This window comes from Triticum aestivum, chromosome 3B, assembly GCF_018294505.1.
Source record: "Triticum aestivum cultivar Chinese Spring chromosome 3B, IWGSC CS RefSeq v2.1, whole genome shotgun sequence".
In the NCBI taxonomy this organism is placed as follows: domain Eukaryota; kingdom Viridiplantae; phylum Streptophyta; class Magnoliopsida; order Poales; family Poaceae; genus Triticum; species Triticum aestivum.
Window position 1 is genome coordinate 231,574,110 of NC_057801.1, and position 21,954 is coordinate 231,596,063.

A 21,954-nucleotide genomic window follows, 5' to 3' on the forward strand; every position below is an offset into this window, starting at 1 on the left:
AGGTCTAAGGTAAAGCACCTCTATCCTAAGGAAACACGTCGTAAGCCACTCCAAGATCTTGTTTCCTTCCTATGAATCAACTCCAACAACCCGTTAACTTCCATTAATCACTACATAATCTATTAATTCTACAAATCCAACGCCTATGCTGGTGTTCCGCATGATCTCCTAAAGTCCTTATAATCCCCAAATACTTGAAAAGGCTATCTCTAATATAGTCAGTCCACCAATTTCCATTATTATGATCTAGTAATACTCCAAGGTCAAGCTCATAAAGATGCCTAAATAAACTCCGACAATTAGTCCAATCTCCTAGTTTATCGTCATCCGAGAAACATGGTATCATGATCGAGATCATCAGTCTAAATCCAATTTACTCCGAACCATGTAGACATACTCAACATCTATATTCAACTAGAATCACCTGCTTAAATCCAAATCTCTTGTCCAACGAGAATTCCTACATGTTCCCCAAGTCATTTACGTAATATCAACTGTCTCCCAACAATATCCCATGGCTAAGTTAAATCCAAATACTTCCAAGAATTCCAGCTTGCGATCATAATTGTCCTATAAATCCAATTTACTCTGGGGTAATGAAAGCTATGCTACTCTATAATCATGATCCCACCAAGTTCATCTACCAACATGGTAGCCTTATAATCCACCAAATAGTCTCATATAATTCCTCAAGTCATTGATATAAACTCATCAAGTGATTTGTCCTCTATTCCTATACCCTTAAATTGGTCCTTCCTATGGCCTCGTCAGTTTTGGTGCTATCTTAGGATGATAATGTGCTCATTCACTATGTCCACTAGTTCCATAGTGAACCCAGTGATAAGCAAGGTTACGGAGGCTTAACATGTTCTCTGGCAATTCCGTAGGTTAAGCTCATGGTTAAGGTTTTGAGCTGGGGTATCTCGTGAAGCCTCGAAGGGTCTAGGAATGGGTCTCTAATCTTGAGGGGAAACCATAACTCTAAGGGGTTGCACTTGGTCGAGGAGGTTGTAGCAAAAGTCTTCAGTGCATGTTGGTCGCCGAGGTGGAATCCTTGGTGCATATTGTCTTGCTTGTCTTTAGTTGAGGAAAGAGATGAGAGGGAAAAGTAGCATAGAGTAGGGGAATGCCTAAAGGGGGTTCTATAGTGCTAGTGCAAACAACAGGTGCAAAAAGGGCCAAACAAAAGAAACAAGGTAAGGAAGGTGATATAGTCGCATACTTGTCGCCTAGGGCAAAAGTGCGACCTATATCAAAACACAAACAAATAAAAACAAGCAACACACAATCATGGTTCTATTCGAACTATCATACGGCTCGACTGCGCATAGGGGGTACACGAATCATCCTACCCTAGGGGTTCTCGGACTCAGTAGTCGTGCCTTGTGCCTCATGCAGTCCTCTGAGTTTTCCTCAGGTGTTGCTACGTCTCTTGTTTGATGAAACTATCTGGGTTGGGCCTGAAGAATCTTCGACAACTTCTTGCCTGTTGAAGTGATGGGGTGAAGGTGGCTCCTCGTAACTGGCATTGACTTGATCTTCTGTTGTCTTCTTAATCATGACGATCACTTTTGCCTTTTTAAGGTGTTGGCGGTTCCAGGTGGCACTCCTTTATGCAATGACATTAACAAGGCATAATAGAGGCCCAATCTGTCAGACACATTGTTGACAATATCATCTACGAGAGCAGGGGATGAAGAGAACCGTTTTCCTGCTCACCATAGTGAGGCGGACCAAATGGCTAGGTTCTCATCCACCGGTGGTTGCCGATACAACAACGGTACTGACAGGGTTACCCTATTAGCGATGTATATCATGATCTTGCATAACCTATGCCCTGATCGTCGTAGGCTAAGGTTGTATCATCTTGGGGCAGTGTCAAGGGTGTCACCATCTCCTGGGTCTTCAGGTCCTCATTCCTCGAGGATGCATCTTCTGTTGGTATCGTCTTGTTGTGATGTCTCCAATCTTGTGTTCAGGAGATGTGGGTGAATGTCTGGCAAGGCATCTTCCTTCTTGATTATCCACGAGGATTACAAGGAATCCAGTGGTTAGGGGCATAAGGGTTCTAGCGACCATTAAATTTTGAAGGGGAAGAGGAAAGTATATCTTAGTTTTCAAAAAACTCAGAAGGGGAAGAGAAGTATAGATAGTTTTGAAAACTAGTAGTAGTTTTGGAAATAGTTTTACCCTAACTAACGACCATGCTAACTAAGGCTTCCTACAGTCAGGATGGCTCTGATACCAACTCTGTGGGGACCCCGACTCATAAGTCGTGATCACCGAATGCACGTGTCCAGTGATCCCAGAGATCAATGCTCACTGAACACACAGAAGCTGAATAACAAGAGTCTTACATCCATACATACCGTTTTACACAAGTAGGACCATTATGGTCGAGTCTTGAGTATAACATCGCAGCGGAAATCTTCGTCAATAACTTGGACCCATGCCATCTGCCTTAACCCTACAGGCATTCTGACTGGGAAGCATCCTAGCTCGCATGTTCGTCACCGAAGTATTCTTCATCACATCCTGTTCTTTCATGCCTGGCCAATAAAATAACCAGTGGCAAGCCAATGAGTACTTTGAATGTACTCTCAAGCAACCCATGTTTTTGGTTCAAGATACAACAATGCATGATATAGGTAAATTTTTGCAGAAAGCTAGTGTTGAGTGCAATGACATGTTCAACAACTTTTAAGGGATGCATCAAGAGAATTCAAGTAACCATGAGGACAGGTTACCGATATCAACATAAATAGAGTGGGCACCAACCCAACTGAATCGTGTCAAGTCCCATGACTTGACCCAAGTCATTTTATCAACACACACACACGGTTTGTAAACAAGTGGACGTAGCCCAAGAGCGGTTACCCAACTTTCCTTGACCGTGGACACGGCTATACGAATAGTTTTACACTCTGCAGAGGTTGCACACTGTACCCACAAGATCCGGGGGATTTCCATGTCATCCACGACCCGCGGTACCTCAAGTACCCGGGGTAAGCACCCAATCACTACCTTTCCCTAGACGACACTAACATGGAGTCCACTCGATTGGTAGTGACCCCCGTGCCCAACATTTCACATCTTAAAATCGTGGAGCATCGCTCCGATATTCATCACATACTGGCACGGGGTACCAACGGTGTGTCCGGTGCCCCATAAAAATGTTCTTGGCCGCCCTACTTGGCACGACCCCGTCCCGAGAGAGCGCACCAACAACTCTCCCGTCACTAGTAATGCGGGCTCCAAGCTAGTATCGGTCTAGGTAATCAATAATGCCCTTTCCCATATAAGGGTAGAGTGGTTGCGCATCTAAGGTTGGAATAACGGTCGCAACTTAAACCAATCCGTTTTTGAAAACAACATACACACTTGCCTCGGTACACCACTTCATCATCAAGTGGCTACCCAACTCATCATCTCCCTCGGGCTTAAGTGGCACCCGTCGGGGTTTTTGAAAAGTCCTTTGAAAATACTTTGTCTCCATCACATGCATATTCCCGTCCCTTTTTGCGTAGCAACTACTTAGCATCCTATCTACTCCCACCGGCATAACCCTCATAAGAAGGTAGGGTCATGCACAATGCAAGTATCAACGAGGAAGTAACAGAGGCAACCAACCTATGTGGTTCACCATCTCATCATGATTCCGATGCAACAACAAATAAGAGCTATATGGCATGCACAAAAAGGGTTTCATGGACATGGTCAAAGGGCTGCTTGCCTGGTTCCTCAGAGTCTTGAAGTGTTCTGGTCCTTCTCCAAGTACTCCGTCTACTTCGTCAACTAACGTCGGAAACAATCATAATAAGCAACACAACAAGGCAAAAATGAAAGTGCTCTAAAAATGTGAGTTGGACTTTTCTATGATACCTCTGGTCATATGAGGAGTGACCAAAGTGGTTTCATTGGGATTTGATGAATGGACATCTCTGAACATTTCAATATGATGGAATCAAGGGATTTGTGGATTTGCAAGAAGTGTACAGAAATATATATTTGAAAAATGAGCAAAGGCACCCATTTAACAAAGGATGATTTTAGAAGCATCTAGGAATTGGTTTCACTGGATTTGGAGTTGAGATGATTTTCCTATGAATTTGCAAAGTTGGCTATATATAAAGAAATAGACCATTGTTTGAGGTGATACAGAAAGTATTAGCAAAAATGTTCAAAAACTAAGTTTTGAACTTATAGACATCTAGGATTTTGAATCATGGAATTTGGATCAAAAATGGGCTCTCTGTGATTTTCTAAAGTTTATCACAGAAATAGAAAAATGGGATTTTGATACATATTTGTGAAGGAAATGATTCTGGAAAAATATGCAAATAGCACCATGTGATAGGGAATGATTTTAGAAACTACTAGAAATTTGAATCATTAGATTTGGAGCTCTGTTGGATTATTTATGGATTTTTGAAGTTGACATGAAAAAGAAAAAAAAGGAAATAAGGCTTTAACATTATCCTACTCAGGAGGCGACAGATAGACCGTGGGCCGGCCCAGCGCGCCGGTGCACGCGCGCGCACCAGGTTCAAACCTGACGGGCGGGGCCCAGGCGTCAGGGCGAGGGGCTGACGGGCGGGCCCCACGGCCGTCGTCATCAACCCTAGGCCAGAGGGGACGGCGAGCTCACCGGTGACGGCGTAGGCCACGGCGAGGTCGGGCGAGGGCACGGCTGGACTCAGCGCTGCGTTGCCGATTGGGTGGAGGTGGCAGGCATCACCGGAGTTGCCTGGTTCGCCGGCGACGAGGTCTCGCGGCGGAGGAGCTTCGGGCATCGAATGCTCCGGCCGTTTCCGGCTGCAAACGAGGCGCGGAAGAGAGGGGAAACGACCAGGGAGGTGAAGGGAGTCCAGATCGAGAGAGAGGAGGGGCGGACGGAGCCCGTACCCTGAGATTGACGGCGACCCGAGGCGGCGGAGCTCCGGTCGATCCCGAGCACAGAGGCTCTCCGGGGGTGATTGGGTGGTGCGGGCGTGCTTCTGGGGGTGTGAGAAGGAGGCGAATGCCACTAGAGCGGCCCGGGGCGAGCTTAAATAGCCGCACGGTGGTCCACCGTGGACCTGTGCACCGGCGAGCTTGTTGCCGTCGCCACGGGTCACGGGGGCCTGTTTGGTTGTGTCTGGGGTGTTCATGGGGGTCGACTACGCCCAGGGGAAGAAGAGAGAGAGGGAGCAGGGGGCCAGAGGCACCGCGCGTCTGACCCGTGCCATTGGCGCGCTCGGGCGGCCTCTGTTCGCTAGCGCGGAGGCGCGGGGAGGAGGAGAGAGGAGGGGGTCCACTGCGTAGCATGTTGCGGACGTTGAGGCGCATCGGCGGGCGCGCGGGGGAGGCCCGAGGTGGCCGAAGCTGCTTGGCAGGGGGCGGCTACAGTGCGGGAGCGCACTGTAGCGCGCTCTAGAGCATGCATATGGCCGGCATGGCCATTTTTCCAGCGCTCTGGGCTTGGCCTCTAGTGTCTGGGGGCTCTAGGGGGAAGTAAACAAATGGGGAGGGGCATTGGATGCCCTGGATGGCCACTGGAGGGAGGAGGGAGGTGAGGAAGAGAGGGAAAGGGGCTGTCCAGTGGGGTAAATGAGGTGGTTTCACCCCTCAATCATTGAGCTGACGTACAACCATTGTTACTGGAGGTGAAAGGGGGCTAGGAGGAGCTGTGGTAAAAAGTAGAGGCCATGGAGAAGAGTGGAAGAGATCAAAATGGCATTTTGGTAAAGTGTCAGAAGGTGCTTGATAATGGTTTGGGCAAGAAAATTAATTCCACTTGCTATGAGAACTAACAGGATGGAATGGCACATAGAATTAGGGTGTTCCACCAAGTTTGAGCTCACTTGGGCAAAGTAGCCAATGTAACTTTGGTGAACCCTAGAAATCAGCAGATATGGCTTTGCCAAGATTTAGTCATGCAAATCTATTCTCCTTGATGCACCACTTGGTTTAGTGCCATCCTTTGAGGATTTGAACATGTCCACAAAAGTTGAGATCAAAAGGAGAAAGTTGCCAATGTAGAGTTGTTCAAATTTGGTTCTGGTCGGAGAGGGTTTTGGAGCACTTTGATCAATATAACTTGTTCTCCAACTTGTGCCACTTGGTCTAGATGAATAATTAGACCATTGGAGAATGTTCACAAGGTTTGAGAATATTTGGACATGTTTGGCAATGTAAAGTTGCTCAAACTTTAAAATGGACAGAAATGGTTTTGAGAGGATTAGATGATGTTATCTTGTTCTCCAAGACATGATACTTGGCAAGATCACCAAATATGTCATATGTGACATGATAGAATTTTCTTGGAATTTTTGGGGAATATTTCCTTTGTAAATATTTCAAAAGCTTGGAATATCCAAAAAGGGGTTTTGAGGTATTTGACCAATATTTTGAACATGACCATGTGTTGAAACTCTTATATATGGACAATATATGTCCTATGAGTTTCCCTAATTTTTGTCAAATATTTTTGAAGCAATAAAATAATTTTAACCTATTTAAGACCATTTCTGGCCTTAAGAAAAAGCCTTTAAATAAAATAGGAAAATAACTTTTAAAATTATATTTTTGTGGTTTATGGGAGTCCTACATCTAATAGGTTTCAAATATATTTTTGGAAAGATTTTCCACACCTCAAATTAAGTACTTGCATTGCAAATCTCAATTCAAGGGTTTTTTGAAAACTAATTTTAGAAAATACTTTTTGGCCAAATTATTTTTGTAAGAAAATACTATATTGCTCTATGCACATGGCATGATCATTGGGAAAAGGTTTTGGATCAAGGAGATGATGTATAGGAGTTGGAGGATTTATTTGATTTTTAGAGCACTTGCAAACAACAAACAAAAATCCAATCAAGCAAAGTCCAAAAACACTCAAAAGTTTTTGTCAAAACACATTTTATCATGATTTATTAGCTTAAGTGTTGTGGCATGAAAATCAGGGTGTGACACAGATACATGGTTAGAAGATTACCGAGTGGTCGTGCAAATTGGTGGAGGCAATGATGATGTTGTCATGAAGCATTTGCCCTTGATGCTAGAAGGATCAGTTCGAGCCTGGTTGAATCAGTTAGCCCCCGCTAGCATATTCAGCTGGGGAGACCTGGCCCGAGTGTTCATTGAAACATTCGAAGCCACCTGCAAACATCCTGCTGGTTTACCTGAATTGCAACACTGTGTTCAGAAACCGAATGAAACTTTGAGGGATTACATCCAGCGTTGGACCACACTTCACCATGTGCTGGAGAATGTTTCGGAGCACCAAGCAGTTTGCGCCTTCAAGGAAAGTGTCTGGTACAGGGAGCTCATACTGAAATTTGGTCACTCCGGGGCCATGTCTCTAAACCGGATGATGGAGACAGCCACTCAGTACGCGAATGGCGAAGAAGAGGACCGACTTCGTAGTGGAAAAGTAAAGGCTATAGACCCTGACACTGGAGGTGGGAATCCCAGTCGGAAACAGAATCGCAAAACTAAAGCCACTGGTCAGGCCGAAGCCACTGTTGTAGCTCCTCAAGGCAAGCTCAAAGGGTTCCTAAGAAGAAGAGAGATCAGTTTGGTCAAGATGTCCTGGATTGACCATATGCCATCCAGATGGAGAAAGACAAGGAGGGTAACCTGATTCTACCCAAGCATACCACTCGACAGTGAAGACTCCTTATTAAACAGTTCGATGAAGGTCAGCTATCGGATGTTGGGTTCCGGCAGACCCTTAAGGTTCGAACTCTGGGGTGCGCGCGAAGATCTTCCCCCTACCACTCCACGTCTGATTACCTCGCGAGAATCTAAGCTTAACGATGAACAACACGAGGGACACATGGTTTATACTGGTTCGGGCCACCGCTGTGGTGTAATACTCTACTCTAGTGTGTGGTGTGGTGGATTGCCTCAGGGGCGAATGGTGAACAGTAAAGGGAAGAACTTCCTTGCGAGAGGTGTTCTCGAGCTGGTGCGATGAACTACTTGGACGAGCTCGATCACCGATCTAATGAGAGCTCTATGAGGTCTGGGCGAGATGCCTCTCTACTGCGGTGGCTATCTCTATTTATAGAGGCCCTGGCCCTCTTCTCAAATATTGAGCGGCAAGGGCGCCAACAAATGCCATTTTGGAGGGGAACATCTAGTACAAGTTATCCTGACTAAAGTTGGTCTTCGGCTGCCAAAGGCACTGGCGATGACGCCGTCTTGGGCTCCACGGTGACCTCCATCCTGCCGCTCTGCTGGTCCTGGTTGTCGGATTTCGGGTTCCGGCAGACCCTTGAGGTTCGAACAATAGGGTGCGCGCGGAGATCTAAGCCTCTGCCTGCCTGCTCCTCGCCAAATCGCTAGGATCTAAACTACCAAACAGAACAACACAAGAGACACAAGATTTATACTGGTTCTGTCGGGGGTTGGGAGCGACATATGCCAAGGGATGGCTTATCATGGTGGGGGCAAGTAGAACGTCGCAGGTGCCTGGAAACGGGATGAGGCGAAGACTTGCACGCCGGCGGATCTTACCCAGCTTCAGGGCTCTCCGAGGAGATAACACCCCTACTGCTGCTCTGCGGGGTCTCCGCATGGTCACTATGGCAAAGTTAATACAAGCTTGCTCCTAGAGCTGTTTCTGGAGGTAGGAGAGGGCAAGGCTAGCTCTCTCCTTCATATGGGGTCTGTCTAATGCTAATGGATGCGAACCCTTTGCATGGGTGCCCTAGGGGGTTTATATAGGCCCCCCAGGGTTACAATGGTAAACCCGGCTGGGTGCGGGTCCCAGCTGTCTGTCTCTCAGGCGCCATCTTCTCCGCCGACTCCTGGGGCCCGCCGACTGGTGGGTCCCGCCGACCGGCCTGGTACGAGGGCGTCAGCCCATGTCCGGGCCGCGGGCGGGTCTTGCCGGCTGCAGATTACTGTAGCCGTGCTTCTAATGACGCAGGCTTGGTCATGGGGTCATGGCAGCAGTTCCGCCGCCTGACGGGCGATCACTGTTGCCACTTCCTTGTCGCGTCTAGTTAATGGCGTGTGGGGCCCGTGGGAGGGGCCGGCCGACTCCAGGGGGCCGACTCCCATCGGGCCCGACTCTCGGCGCTCTCGCCGTCTTCAATACTCTCGCTGATTGGTATGCCCCGCCGTTTCCGGGCTGTACAGACAGGAGGTCGTGGGTACAGGGCCCCGCCCCAAGGGCTGATGTCAGGGCTGGCATGGCAACAGTGCCGCGCCGGGCGGAGATCTCCGCGAGTACGGCGCACTGTGGCCATACCTGCCCTTAAATAACAGGGTGGTTGGAGGCGCAGGCCGACTTCCGTAGTCGGCGCTCTTGGAGTCGCCTCTGGGACTCGGCTTGTCTTGGAGTCGCCTTTGGACTCGGCTCGTCTTGGAGTCGCCTCTGGGACTCGGCTTATCTTGGAGTTGCCTCTGGGACTCGGCTCGTCTCGGAGTCGCCGCGGGTACTTGAGGGGCGCAGTCTGTCCTGATGTCTTGAAAGGTTCTGGGGCTCGGGTTAGCCTACCCATGGCCCATTACTCCGACAGTAGTCCCCGAAGCTGGTGAGGCTCCAAGGATGATAAGTCACGGGCCTCAACAGTTTCTTTCTTCCGGTGGTAGGACTTTTGGCCTTGCTCGCCGTCTTCCTTCGAGCCGACGGGCTGGAGTCGGACTCACAGAGGGCCGTCCTGCCTCAAATCGACTAGCTGGAGTCGGATTCGCCGAGGGTCGTATTGCTCAAGCCGACTAGCGGGAGTCGGATTCACCGGGGGCCGTCCTGCCCCTTGAGGAGTTTCGAACGTCGCAGCGGGAACCAGGCGACGTGTCGGATACGCTTCCCGCAGTCGCCCGCCGCGGCCCCGTCACGCGGCGCCACGTGGCAGGGGCAGTCTGCCCGCCCATGCACGCGACGGGACGGGCCGTCAGGCAGGGCCCGCCACTACCGCGCCTCGGCACGCGAACGGATCCACTATGGCCGTGCGAGCGGTTGCGTTCCACACATCGTTACTGCTTGCAGTAACTTCATGGGTTTAATCATGGGGGGCGTGGGGTCTCGCGCGCAGTTAATCCCCACGCCGCCCCATCGGCTTCTCAGCCTACGGGCCTATACATAGGCGGGGGGAGCGGGACGGCGAAGCGCGCGCTCGTTCTTCCCTCTTCCCCTGCCTCCTTCTTCTTCTTCCTCCTGCCTTTGCCGCACCACGCAGCACCGCACCGCAGCGATGAGCTCCTCCTCCGCTGCGGCTCCTGCCGTGCGCTCTGGCGTTTGGGATGGCTCCGAACTGGACAACGACGCCATCGAGCATCTCTGCAAGATGCGCCGGCTCCCCGGTGTGAACTTGGTGCGAGCCCGCGCCCCGCCGGCGGGGGAAATAAGGCCGGCGCCACAAGAAGGCAAGCGGGTCATATTCCGCTCACACCATACGCGCGACCTGGGCCTGCCAGCGAGCGGCTTCCTCTGCTCCTTCTTGGAGTTCAACGGACTCCAGCCGTACCACCTCACTCCAAACACGGTGGTGCTGCTGGCCGCCTTCGCCACCCAGTGCGAGTGTTTTCTTAGTGTTCTCCCCACCATCGAGCTGTGGGGAGAGCTCTTTCAATCCAAGCTCGGCACGCACGTCGCCGGCGTGCCGACTCAGTGCGGTGCCTTCATCGCAATGCGCAGGTCGACCGCCGACAACCCCTTCCCCTCCATCGCGCTGATCAAGTCAGTGAAGATGTGGCAGCGGTCGTACTTCTACATGAAGAACGTCGCCGCGGAAGGCGACTGGGTCAACCTGCCACCCTATGAAGCCGGCGCGTCGGCTGGGAGGCTTCCCAGTTGGTCCCATCGGGCCCAGACGCTGACTCCCGTTGGAGCCGCCGCTATCGTGCGACTCCGGGTGCTGACGCAGTCGGAAGGCCTGGTCGGGGCCGACTTGCTGGCCGCCTTCGTGGCGCGCCGAGTCCTCCCTCTCCAAGGCCGACCTCATCTGATTAGTCAGATGAGCGGCCGCCGAGACCCGAGTCGGATGTGCACCTGGGACATGCCCCACGCGGAGGTGGCGAAAATGGTGAATCACATCGCGAACTGCGAGCTCGCGGAAGATTGGCAGTTCGGCAAGGAGCCGTACTCGCGTGCCAACCCCCCGCCTGCGGTGAGTCGTATACTCTGCTTTTTGTTTTTTCTTTGTTAGCCGAATCCGTCTTCTGATCTTCTTGGTTTTCTTTCGAGTCAGAACCCTCTCATCCCGCCCGCAGCCGGCGCCACTGGACAGCCCCGCAACTTCGCTCCAGATCGAGCGGAGAGCAATGTCGAGGATCCCGACTTGGGGGCGGCGGCGATGGAGGCCGACGCTGAAGGCGGAGGAGGGGGAGCAGAAGGCGGCCTCCGGCCCTCGGCGACCTTCCCCGACTGGCCAGAAGATGACGCCGAAGGAGAAGTCATCCCGCGCAGCCAACCGAAAGCCGGCCATCCAGGCGCGAGTTCCTCCGCCGGCTTGGCAGGTCAAGTCGGCGCGAAGAAGCGCCGGGCCGCGCCGAGTTCGCTCGGCGGTCGGCCGAAGAAGTTCAAAGGGGCGGCCGCCGCCACCAAGCGGGAGGAGGCGATCGCGAAGGCCAACCGCTTCCGCAAGGAGATGAAGGAGCCGCCGCTGGTCTCCGCGTAAGTGTTCACCGCCTTTGTCTTGTTTTCCTCAACGAGTCTTTTCCGAGTCTTTATACTTTAATCTTTGCTTCAGGGCCCCTCTTTCTCTTGAGAGGGTCGTGGTCCCCTCTGTCATGGGGTCGGCCGAGACGTCCGCCAACACTCGGCGAATTGACCCCGCCGCCGACCTCCGGGAGGCGACGGAGCGCAACGCGTGGGAGAAGCGCGACGAGGAGGAGGCCGACCGTATGGAGAAGGCGGAGGCCTCCGCCCAGAAGAAGCTAGAGGAGGCCGAAGCCGCCGCCACAGCAAAACAGCGGGCTGAGGAGACCGCGCGCCGGCAGTCGGCGTTGCTTGTCGTCCCCCTGAACTCCGCGCCGCCGCCCCCGGAGTTCACAGGGCAGACTGGAGAAGTCGGCGGGGAGCACTCCATCGTGGAGAAGGACGGTGGCGAGGCCTCTACGTTGGGCATGGCCTCGCCGCCACTGCCGCCTCCGCCGCATGGCAAGCAGCCGGCGGGCCCTCCAGTGCCGCCGGGTGAGGACGAGGCGGTGGCGAGGCTGCTTCTTCAAGTTGCCTCACCAGCGCGCCGCCGGCTTGCGAAGGCGGTCTCGGCGCCACGCCCCTTGGAAGCCGGCGCCGCCAGCTCGGCCATTCCAGATGCTGAGGCATCAAGTGCTGCGCCTACTAGATGGGTGCGAGGAGGCGACGACGGTTCACTGAACCAGACGCTCCTGGATGTGCAGGCGAAGCTGCGAGCGGAGGGCGAAGCCATCCAGGGCTGCACCAGGGCGCATCTGGCGTCGCGAGCGTCTATCCGGGTACGTTTTTTCTTTTTTGACTTTGTCTCTTCTCGTTCTTCTCTGTGGAGGCGCGCCAGCGCACCCACTGGGTGTAGTCCCCGAGTTTCGGGCCGGCTTCTGCGCAGGCGGCCCGAAACTCAATCTGGCGAGTTCCTTATTTTTGTCTTTGTCCGATTTTTTATCACAGGAGTATCACAACCTCCGCGTCACCGCCTTGAACTGTAATGTTGAGCGGCTCGGGAAGCGGACTGCCGACTTGTTGGAGAGCCGGAGTAAGTTCTTCTTCCTTTTCGCGGGGGTGTGCTGGCGCACCCGCAGGCTGTAGTCCCCAAGATTGGGGCCGACTGCTGAGCAGTCGGGCCAGATCTTCCCGGTGACCTTCCTTGCTGACGACTTAACGTCTTTTCTCCTTGTTCTTAGAGGCCAACGCCGCTCTCCAGGAACGGTTAGGCGAAGTCAGCACGGCCCTTCGCGCCAAGGAGGAGGAGTGTGGCAAGCTCGCCAAAGAGCGCGACTTGCTGGCCGAGCAGTTGGCGGAGCAGAAGGAGCTGCTGAAGGCGGCTCGGGATGAGGCAGGGAAGAACGAGACTGCTCTCCTGGCCGAGTTCGAGACGGAGCGCTCCTCCTGGACTGATAGGGAGGCGATGCTGACTTCCGACTTCCACGAGATCGAGGACATTATCGATGGTGAGTTTCTTGCTTTCTTTCTTCAAGCTGCCGACTATAGGTCAGGCCGACTGCTGATTTTCTCTTTTTGCTTCTTTCTGTTTTGGGCAGACTTCTTCCCTGGCCACTCGCAGGCGGTCACCTGAGCCATTGAAACTGATCACGAGGCGTGGAGGGCGAATGGCGAGGAGATCGCCGCCAACGCCCCCCTGACCGTCGATGAGCAACTCCTGAGCATCGAGACCCGTCTGCGGCCGGCCCATCAGCTGCTGCGCCGGCTTCAACGCGCCGGGTCCCAAGCGATCTCCGCCCTGTGGCCAGGAATGCTGGCTTTGCACACTGCCAGTCGGACTGCCGACTGGCTGGAGGTCGTGGCCGGCCGTCTTGAGGCTTGGAAGGGTTCCTCTGCCGGGGCTAGAGCGTGCCGGGCCTTTGAATTTGTCAAGGCTTGGTATCCAGGGCTGGACCTGGACCGGCTGGCCGCGTTCCGGTCAGAGGCCCAGGCAGAACTGGCGGCTGTGGAAGGCGCCCACATCGAGCGTGCAGCGGCACCGCCGACTACACCGGCACCAGCGTCTTCGTACCTAAGCAGGCCGCGAACGGCGAGGAGGTTCCTCCGGAGTGGTTCGGGATGAACTCCAACTATGACGAGGACTCGGCGGAGGTGATCGGCTCCAGCACCGAGGAGGATGATGAGGCGTGGGACGGAGACGAGACGGAGGCGCCAGAAGACAGAGCGGACGACCAGCCTCAGCTCGATCGCGCCTCCAGCAACGAGCCGCGTCCGACCGGGCCTTCTACCGCCAAAAACGATCAAGCCGAGACTGCCCAGCCGGCCGCTCCGGCACCTGACACCGCAGTCTCCGCCGACCCTCCGAACCCGTCTGCCGCTCCTTAGGCTGCCGTCTTGCCTTTATTTTTCCTGTCTTAATAGTCTTTTGAAAGAACTGGTCAATTTGCACAATTCCACCCGCGGGGTGTATCTTGAATTTGGCCAGAGGCCTTTGTTATGTAAATATATCTATCTGGCTTCTATCTTTCCTTGCTTATTGCTCGTTTTGGCTTTTTCCTTTGCCGCCTTTCCATAGTCGCCGCTTTGCCAGACGAACAGCCGCTCCGCAGACTGCCGCAGGTCAAATGCTTGGCTAATTTAGGGAAGGCAAGTACTTGGCCTTTTTAGAGTTTTTTAACAAGTTGGATAGAAGGCGGCAAGCCGACTATTCAAGAGTCTGCTCTGTAAAGAGAGGCTGGAAGCCAGCTTGGGCTATGCTTATGCTTTGAGTCCTTAGCCATTTTTCGTGTGCGCGCTCATTCTTGCTTACTCTCTGCCTACCAACAGTCGCTCTGCGAGCTGCGGCTTCTGACGTGAGACGGCTTAAGCGTGGTACACAGCTTGTCCGACTTCAGGAAGCATTTCATAGCACAAGACGACGAGTCCCCGGGCCGACTAGCCGACCCCGGTGCCAAGCGGCATAACACAGAGTAACATACTCGGAGGCATAATTCTTATAACACAGATAACAAAAAGGGGCAGTCCCCGAGCTCGTCTCAGGGGGCCCAAAGTCTCGGTACTTTAATACAAAGGATAGCATGGTACATACTGCATCAACTGTAAAATCTTCGGAGAAGATTTGCATTCCATGGTCGTTCTGACTCCTTGCCGGAGTCGTCCCTCTTACGCGCTCAAGGCTTCTGAGCGTCGATTAGGTAGTAGGAGCCATTGCACAGCACTTTGCTGATGATGAAGGGGCCTTCCCAAGGTGCCGACAACTTGTGCTGGCCGGCTGTTCGCTGAATCAGCCGGAGCACAAGGTCGCCCTCTTGGAACAATCTCGGCCTGACCTTCCGGTTGTAGTATCGGCGCAGACTCTGCTGGTAGATGCCGAACCGGCTGAGTGCCAACAGCCGGCCCTCTTCCAGCAGGTCGACACCATCTTGACGTGCTTCTTCAGCTTCCTCTTCGGAGTACATGGTGACTCGTGGAGAGTTGAACTCTATGTCCGTCGGGATGACGGCTTCGGCACCGTAGACGAGGAAGAAAGGCGTGAAGCCGGTTGACTTGTTTGGAGTCGTGCGCAGACTCGAGAGGACGGCTGGCCGCTCCTCAAGCCAACAGCCGGCCGAACGCTCGAGTGGTTCGACAAGTCGAGGCTTGATGCTGGATAGGATGAGGCCGTTTGCTCGCTCCACCTGGCCGACTGCGGATGGGCAACAGACGCTAGGTCCAGTCGGATGCCTTGCGTCGCGCAGAAACGGGCCAAGGCGCCTTTAGCAAAATTGGTGCCATTGTCGGTGATGATGCTATGCGGTATGCCGTACCGCACCGTGATGTCGGCAATGAAAGTCACTGCATTCGGACCGTTCAACTTCTTGATGGGCTTTGCTTCTATCCACTTGGTGAACTTGTCCACCGCGACGAGCAGATGAGTCAGGCCGCCTTGGGCCGTCTTGAATGGTCCCACCATGTCCAGGCCCCAAACTGCAAAGGGCCAGGCGATGGGGATTGTCTTTAGTGCGGAAGCCGGCTGAAGCGGCTTGGAGCGAAACTTCTGACATCCCTTGCATTTTTGGACTAATTCCTTGGCTTCTTCCAGGGCAGTCGGCTAGAAGAAACCGTGCCGAAAGGCTTTGGCGACGAGTGCTCTTGAAGCCGCATGGTGGCCGCACTCGCCTTGGTGGATGTCTCTGAGAATTGCTTGGCCTTGCTCTGGCTCCATGCAGCTCTGATAGACGCCAGTAACGCTGCGCCTGACCAGCTCTCTGTTGATTATGGTGTAGGCTGTCGCTCGGTGTTGCACTTGCCGAGCGAAGATTTCATCAGTTGGCAGCTCTCTGTTCACTAGAAACTTGAGGATGGGTTGCGCCCATGAAGGTGCTGCTATTTCTTCGATTGCCACCACCGCGACTTGGACAAGGGTGGCTGGGCCGGGAGGTAGTGGGCTGGAGTCTGCGGCCGCTTGCTGGATTGAAGAAGTCCCCGGGCCGACTGGCGCAGTCCCCGGGCCGGGTTCTGAAGTCCCCGGGCTGGATTCGACTGTGATTTTCTTGGGGCCGTCTGCTGGGGCTCTTGAGTCGGATCCGACTTCTTTGGGAGGAGCCGGCACAAAGATGGAGTCTGATTCTGGTGAAGGCTTGATAGACGGCTTAAGGAGGCGCTGGAGAGCGACGCCGGATGGTATTGCTTGGCTGGTGGAGCCGACTCGTGCCAAGGCGTCTGCTTGATCGTTGTCGTTTCTTGGCACGTGAAGGAACTCGCACCCCTCAAAGTATCCACTGAGTTGCTGCACCAGGAAGCGGTAGCTCGCCATGTTTGCATCCTTGGTGTCCCAGTCGCCAGATGACTGCTGGACCACCAAATCAGAGTCGCCATAGCACAGGATCCGGCGAATGCCGAGTTCTTTGGCAAGCCGGAGCCCATGACTGAGCGCCTCGTATTCGGTGACAGTGTTGGAGGCGGCGAAGTGGATCTGCAGCACATACTTGAGCTTGTCGCCCTTAGGGGAGGTGAGGACAACGTCGACTCCCAGGCCGGTGCGCATCTTGGAGCCGTCGAAATGCATCCGCCAATGGGTGGAGTCGGGCACTAGCGGCAGGTACTGGGTCTCGGCCCAGTCGACGAGGAAGTCGGCCAGTGCTTGCGACTTGATAGCGGTGCGGGGCTGGTAGTAGATGGTGTAGGGAGCCAAATCTATGGCCCATTTGGCTACTCGGCCAGAAGCATCTCGACTCCCGATGATCTCGGCCAGCGGGGCTGTGCAAACCACCATAATTGGATGCTCTTGAAAGTAAGGCTTCAGCTTCTTGGCGGCAAAATGCACACCACAGCACATCTTCTGGTAGTGGGGGTAGTTCTTCTTGGAGGTCGACAGTACCTCGCTCAGGTAATACACCGGTCTCTGGACATGGAGCGCCTTGCCTTCCTCTTTGCGCTCGACTACAATGACTGTGCTGACTACTCGGCTGGTGGCGGCGATGTACAGGAGCATGGGCTCTTTGGGAGTCGGAGCTGCCAACACAGGGGGAGTAGTCAACATCTTCTTTAGCTGGAGAAATGCTTCATCCGCCTTGTGGTTCCACTCAAAAAAGGTGGTCTAATTCATCAATTGATACAAAGGGAGAGCTTTCTCGCCCAGCCGACTGATGAATCGGCTGATGGACGTCAAGCAGCCGGTGAACTTCTGCACATCTAACAGCCGGCTGGGTACCTCCATCCTCTCGATGGCCTGATCTTCACGGGGTTGCACTCTATGCCGCGTTCAGAGACCAAGAAGCCAAGGAGTTGGCCGGCTGGTACTCCAAAAACGCACTTCTCAGGGTTGAGCTTGATCTGGAGTCGGCGTAGGTTTTCAAAGGTTTCCTTCAGGTCTTCCAGCAGTGTCCCACGCTTCTCTGTCTTCACCACCACATCGTCCACGTAGACGTGGGCATTTCGGCCGAGTTGCTTGAGGAGGCACTTCTGCATGCAACGCTGAAAGGTGGCACCGGCATTCCTCAAGCCGAACGTCATGGTCAGGTAGCAGAAGGCTCCAAACGGCATGATGAAGGCGGTCTTCAGTCTGTCTGTCGGGTTCATCTTGATCTGACGATATCCCGAATATGCATCTAAGAAACTCAACAGCTCGCATCCGGCTGTGGAGTCTATCACCTGATCGATTCTTGGCAAAGCAAAGGGGTCCTTCGGGCAAGCTTTGTGGAGGCTTGTGTAGTCAATGCACATCCTCCATTGTTTGTTTTTCTTCAGTACCAAAACCGGGTTTGCCAACCACTCTAGAAAAAACACCTCCATAATGAAGCCGGCCGCCAGGAGCCAGGCTATCTCTTCTCCAACAACTCTTCTCTTCTCTTCCGACAGGCGGCGCAAGGGCTGCCTGACGGGCTTCACATCAGGTCGAACATGTAGCTTGTGCTCGGCGAATTCCGTCGGTACACCTGGCATGTCCTTGGGGGACCATGCAAAGATGTCTCGATTCTCACAGAGGAAATCAATGAGCTCGCCTTCATATTTACTGTCAAGGTTTGTACCCATGATAGCGTACCTCTCTGGGTGCTCTGGGTCAAAAGGTATCTTCTTAGTCTCTTTGGCCGGCTTGAACGAACCCTCAGCTTCCGACTCCTTGGGGTCAGGCGACATCTCTCGCTGCTTTTCGGCCATCGCCACGACCCGATCAAGGAGCCGCTTCTCGGCTGCGATCACCAGGGACTTGGCCAGCCGACTGCTCTCAGCCGCGCAAGCAGATGACTTCTTGTAGTCGCCACCGACGGTCAGAATCCCCTTGGAACTCGGCATCTTCATCTTGAGGTAGGCGTAGTGGGGAACCGCCATGAACTTGGCCAGTGCAAGTCGGCCAAGTAACGCATGGTATGGGCTTTCAAGGTCCACCACCTCAAACCAGACTGGCTCTCGGCGTAAATGATCTTTATCTCTAAAGAGAACGTCTATCAGGATCTTGCCGATTGGTGAGCAGGAAAGGCCAGGCACGATGCCATGGAACACAGTCCGGCTGCTCTGCACCTGTCTTTGCTTGATTCCTAGCTTCTCCATAGTATCTTTGTACAGGATGTTGATGCTACTGCCTCCGTCTATCAGCACTCTTGAAAAGCGGGTTGCCCGCCTATCAGTGGCCAAGGTAGCACCTAGGACCAGGGCATAGGAGCCCGGATTCGGCATCACCTCTGGGTGATCCGCTCTGCTCCAACTGATAGGCTTCTCGGACCAATGCATAAACTCTGGAGTATCTGTTGCCACTGCATTTACTTCTTGCTGCTGCTGCCATCTGCTGCGTCGATCAACAGCCACACTGGTGAACACCACATAGGCTCCATTCTCTTCACGGTACTCGTCTTGTACTGCGCCGACTGGCCGAGCAGCCGGCTATTGGGGCGGCGGTGGAGGCGGCGGCCCAGTAGGCGGAGGGGGAAGGAGGCCGTCTCCCTTGGCGATTCTAGTAGGCCATTGGCACTTTCGGGTGGTATGATTTGATGGCTTCGCGCCACTGTGGAACTTGCAGGGACCATCCAGAGTCTGCTCATAGGAGAAGGCCGGCAACCAATTGGATTTGCCGCCTTTCTGCCGTTTGGCCGGAGGCTGCCCCTCTGGCTGTTGATCTTCGACTGTCGCAACCTGCCGACTGCTGGAAGTCGGCTATTGGGCCTTCCGTTTGTTGTCGCTCTATTGTTGTCGCCGACTGGTGTCTCCAGCTGGAGTTCTGCGAGCCTGAGGGGCCACTTTGCCAGCCTCATTGACTTGAATCTCCGTCTTCATGGAGGAGTCGGCTGTGGCGTATTTGTCCGCTATGACCAGCAGTTCGTCGAGGGTTTCTTGCTCGTCGCAGAGGAGCTTGTGCTTGAGGAGGGTGCCTTCTCGGCACCCGGCAGTGAAGTACTCGATAGTCTGCACCTCGTGCACGCCCTCGCAGGAGTTCCGAAGCTCGCCCCAGTGCGTGAGGTAGTCGCGTGTTGACTCATCAGGGCCTTGCACACACAAGGAAAGCTGGCGCGGCTTGGGAGGTTGCTTGTACGTGCTCGTGAAGTTGCGGATGAAGGCTTCGGTGAAGTCGACCCAGCTGTTGATGCTGCGGGTCTTCAGACTGTTCAACCATGTCTGGGCCGTGTCCTGGAGCATGAGTGGAACATACTTCACGGCAACTCGCTTGTTGCCATTCGCTCAACTAGCCAGTCTTCCGGCTTCACGGCGCCGGTGTACTTGGGTGTGTCTCGGGGGAGCGTGAACCCTTTGGGAAAAGGCTCGTCTCGGATGCGGGGTCCAAAACAAGGCGGACCCAGCTCGTCTTCTTCTTCCAGCACTAGGGATCGGTGGAGTCGGTCGATCCGGTGGCGAGCGTCATTTTCTCCGACTCCCTCCCGGCGGCCAAGGCGGCCACCGAGAGTCGGATGCTCGACAGGCGGCGGGGAAAATCGCCATTCTCTTCTTGGTGGGGGAGGCAGGTAGTCGTCCCGCCGCTCCACTGCTCTCGGACGGCCGTCTTGGTCGCGCTCGATGGTGATGCAAGTCCGACTGCGACTAACAGCGGACTCTTTTTCTTTCCTTCTGCGGACTCCGCCAGTCAGCGTCCGGGATGTCGCAGCTTGATCTCGGCGGGGAGGCAAGTCGTCATTTGGTTGCTGCAGCGCATCCATGCGGCCGCCGGCCGCGTTTTGCGCAGCAACCGCCTCGAGGAGCTGCTGGACTCGCTCCGTCATCATGCGGCGCTCTTCGCCCTCGAAGTTCTTCAGCTCGTCAGTCGCCGGTTGGGCGGCGCGGATGTTCTCCGCAGGGGTGGCGTATACGGGGCGATTAGCCCCGAAAATGTCGGTGATGGTCGCGCCGCGTTGCCGGATCGTGCCTAGGCGGCTAGGCCTAGTCGGAACCGGCGAGCCGCCAACGGCGCGATCCATTTCGCGCTGGTAGGCTTCTGACAGGCTCCTCATGCTCGCCAGCTTCTTGGCGCCTTCGATGATCTGAACGCGGCGTGTCTCCAGTGTCTCGGCGTCTACATCCTCTGGAATGGGCGCAGTTAGGTCTTACAGGGCCGCGGCAAGCGGGTCCTGAGCTTCCTCACCGGAGCGCTCATCATGACTGGTGACGAGCACTTCCGTGACGGTGCTTCCGCCGCTCTCCTCGTGAGGAAGCGGCTCGTCGTAGACCACCATGTTGGTGGGGAAAGTGTCAAGTGACATGGCGTCGGTGTCGACCAGCATCGGGTCGGTGGAGCCTACGGACTCCAAGTCCACGGCAAGCTCGCGAGTGACGTGGAGTTGGTCGAGGAGGCCAGTGAGGAGGCTCTCGGGGCCACTCGTGCCTGCGTCGGATGCAGGCTCATCGGAGAGGCCAACCTCGTCGACAAGTTCGGCGAGGCATCTCGCTGCACAAGCGGCCTCGGCGCCGCACAGCGCGTCGATGCAGACTCCGTCTGCCGAGCCTGGCTGGCTGCGCTCGCCAGGGAGGAAGAGGGTTCCCGTCCAGAACAGATCGCCGGACGACGGTGCACCAGGCCCCACGGTGGGCGCCAAATGTCAGGGTTGGGAGCGACATATGCCAAGGGATGGCTTATCATGGTGGGGGCAAGTAGAACGTGCCTGGTGCCTGGAAACGGGATGAGGCAAAGACATGCACGCCGGCGGATCTTACCCATCTTCAGGGCTCTCCGAGGAGATAACACCCCTACTGCTGCTCTGCGGGGTCTCCGCATGGTCACTATGGCAAAGTGAATACAAGCTTGCTCCTAGAGCTGTTTCTGGAGGTAGGAGAGGGCAAGGCTAGCTCTCTCCTCCCTATGGGGTCTGTCTAATGCTAATGGATGCGAACCCTTTGCATGGGTGCCCTGGGGGGTTTATATAGGCCTACCCCCAGGGTTACAATGGTAAAACTGGTTGGGTGCGGGTCCCAGCCATCTGTCTCTCAGGCGTTGTCTTCTCCGCCGACTCCTGGGGCCCGCCGACTGGTGGGTCCCGCCGACCGGCCTGTTACGAGGGCGTCAGCCCATGTTAGCTGCGGGCGGGTCTTGCCGGCTGCAGATTACTGTAGCCGTGCTTCGAATGACGCATGCTTGGTCATGGGGTCATGGCAGCAGTGCCGCCGCCTGACGGGCGATCACTGTTGCCACTCCCTTGTCGCGTCTGGTTAATGGTGTGTGGGGCCCGTGGGAGGGGCCGGCTGACTCCAGGGGGGCCACTCCAATCGGGCCCGACTCTCGGTGCTCTCGCCGTCTTCAATACTCTCACTGACTGGTAGGCCCCGCAGTCTCTGGACCGTCCAGGCAGGAGGTTGTGGGTACAGGGCCCTGCCCCAAGGGCTGATGTCAGGGCTGGCATTGCAACAGTGCCACGCCGGGCGGAGATCTCCGTGAGTACAGCGCACTGTGGCCATACCCGCCCTTAAATAACAGGGTAGTTGGA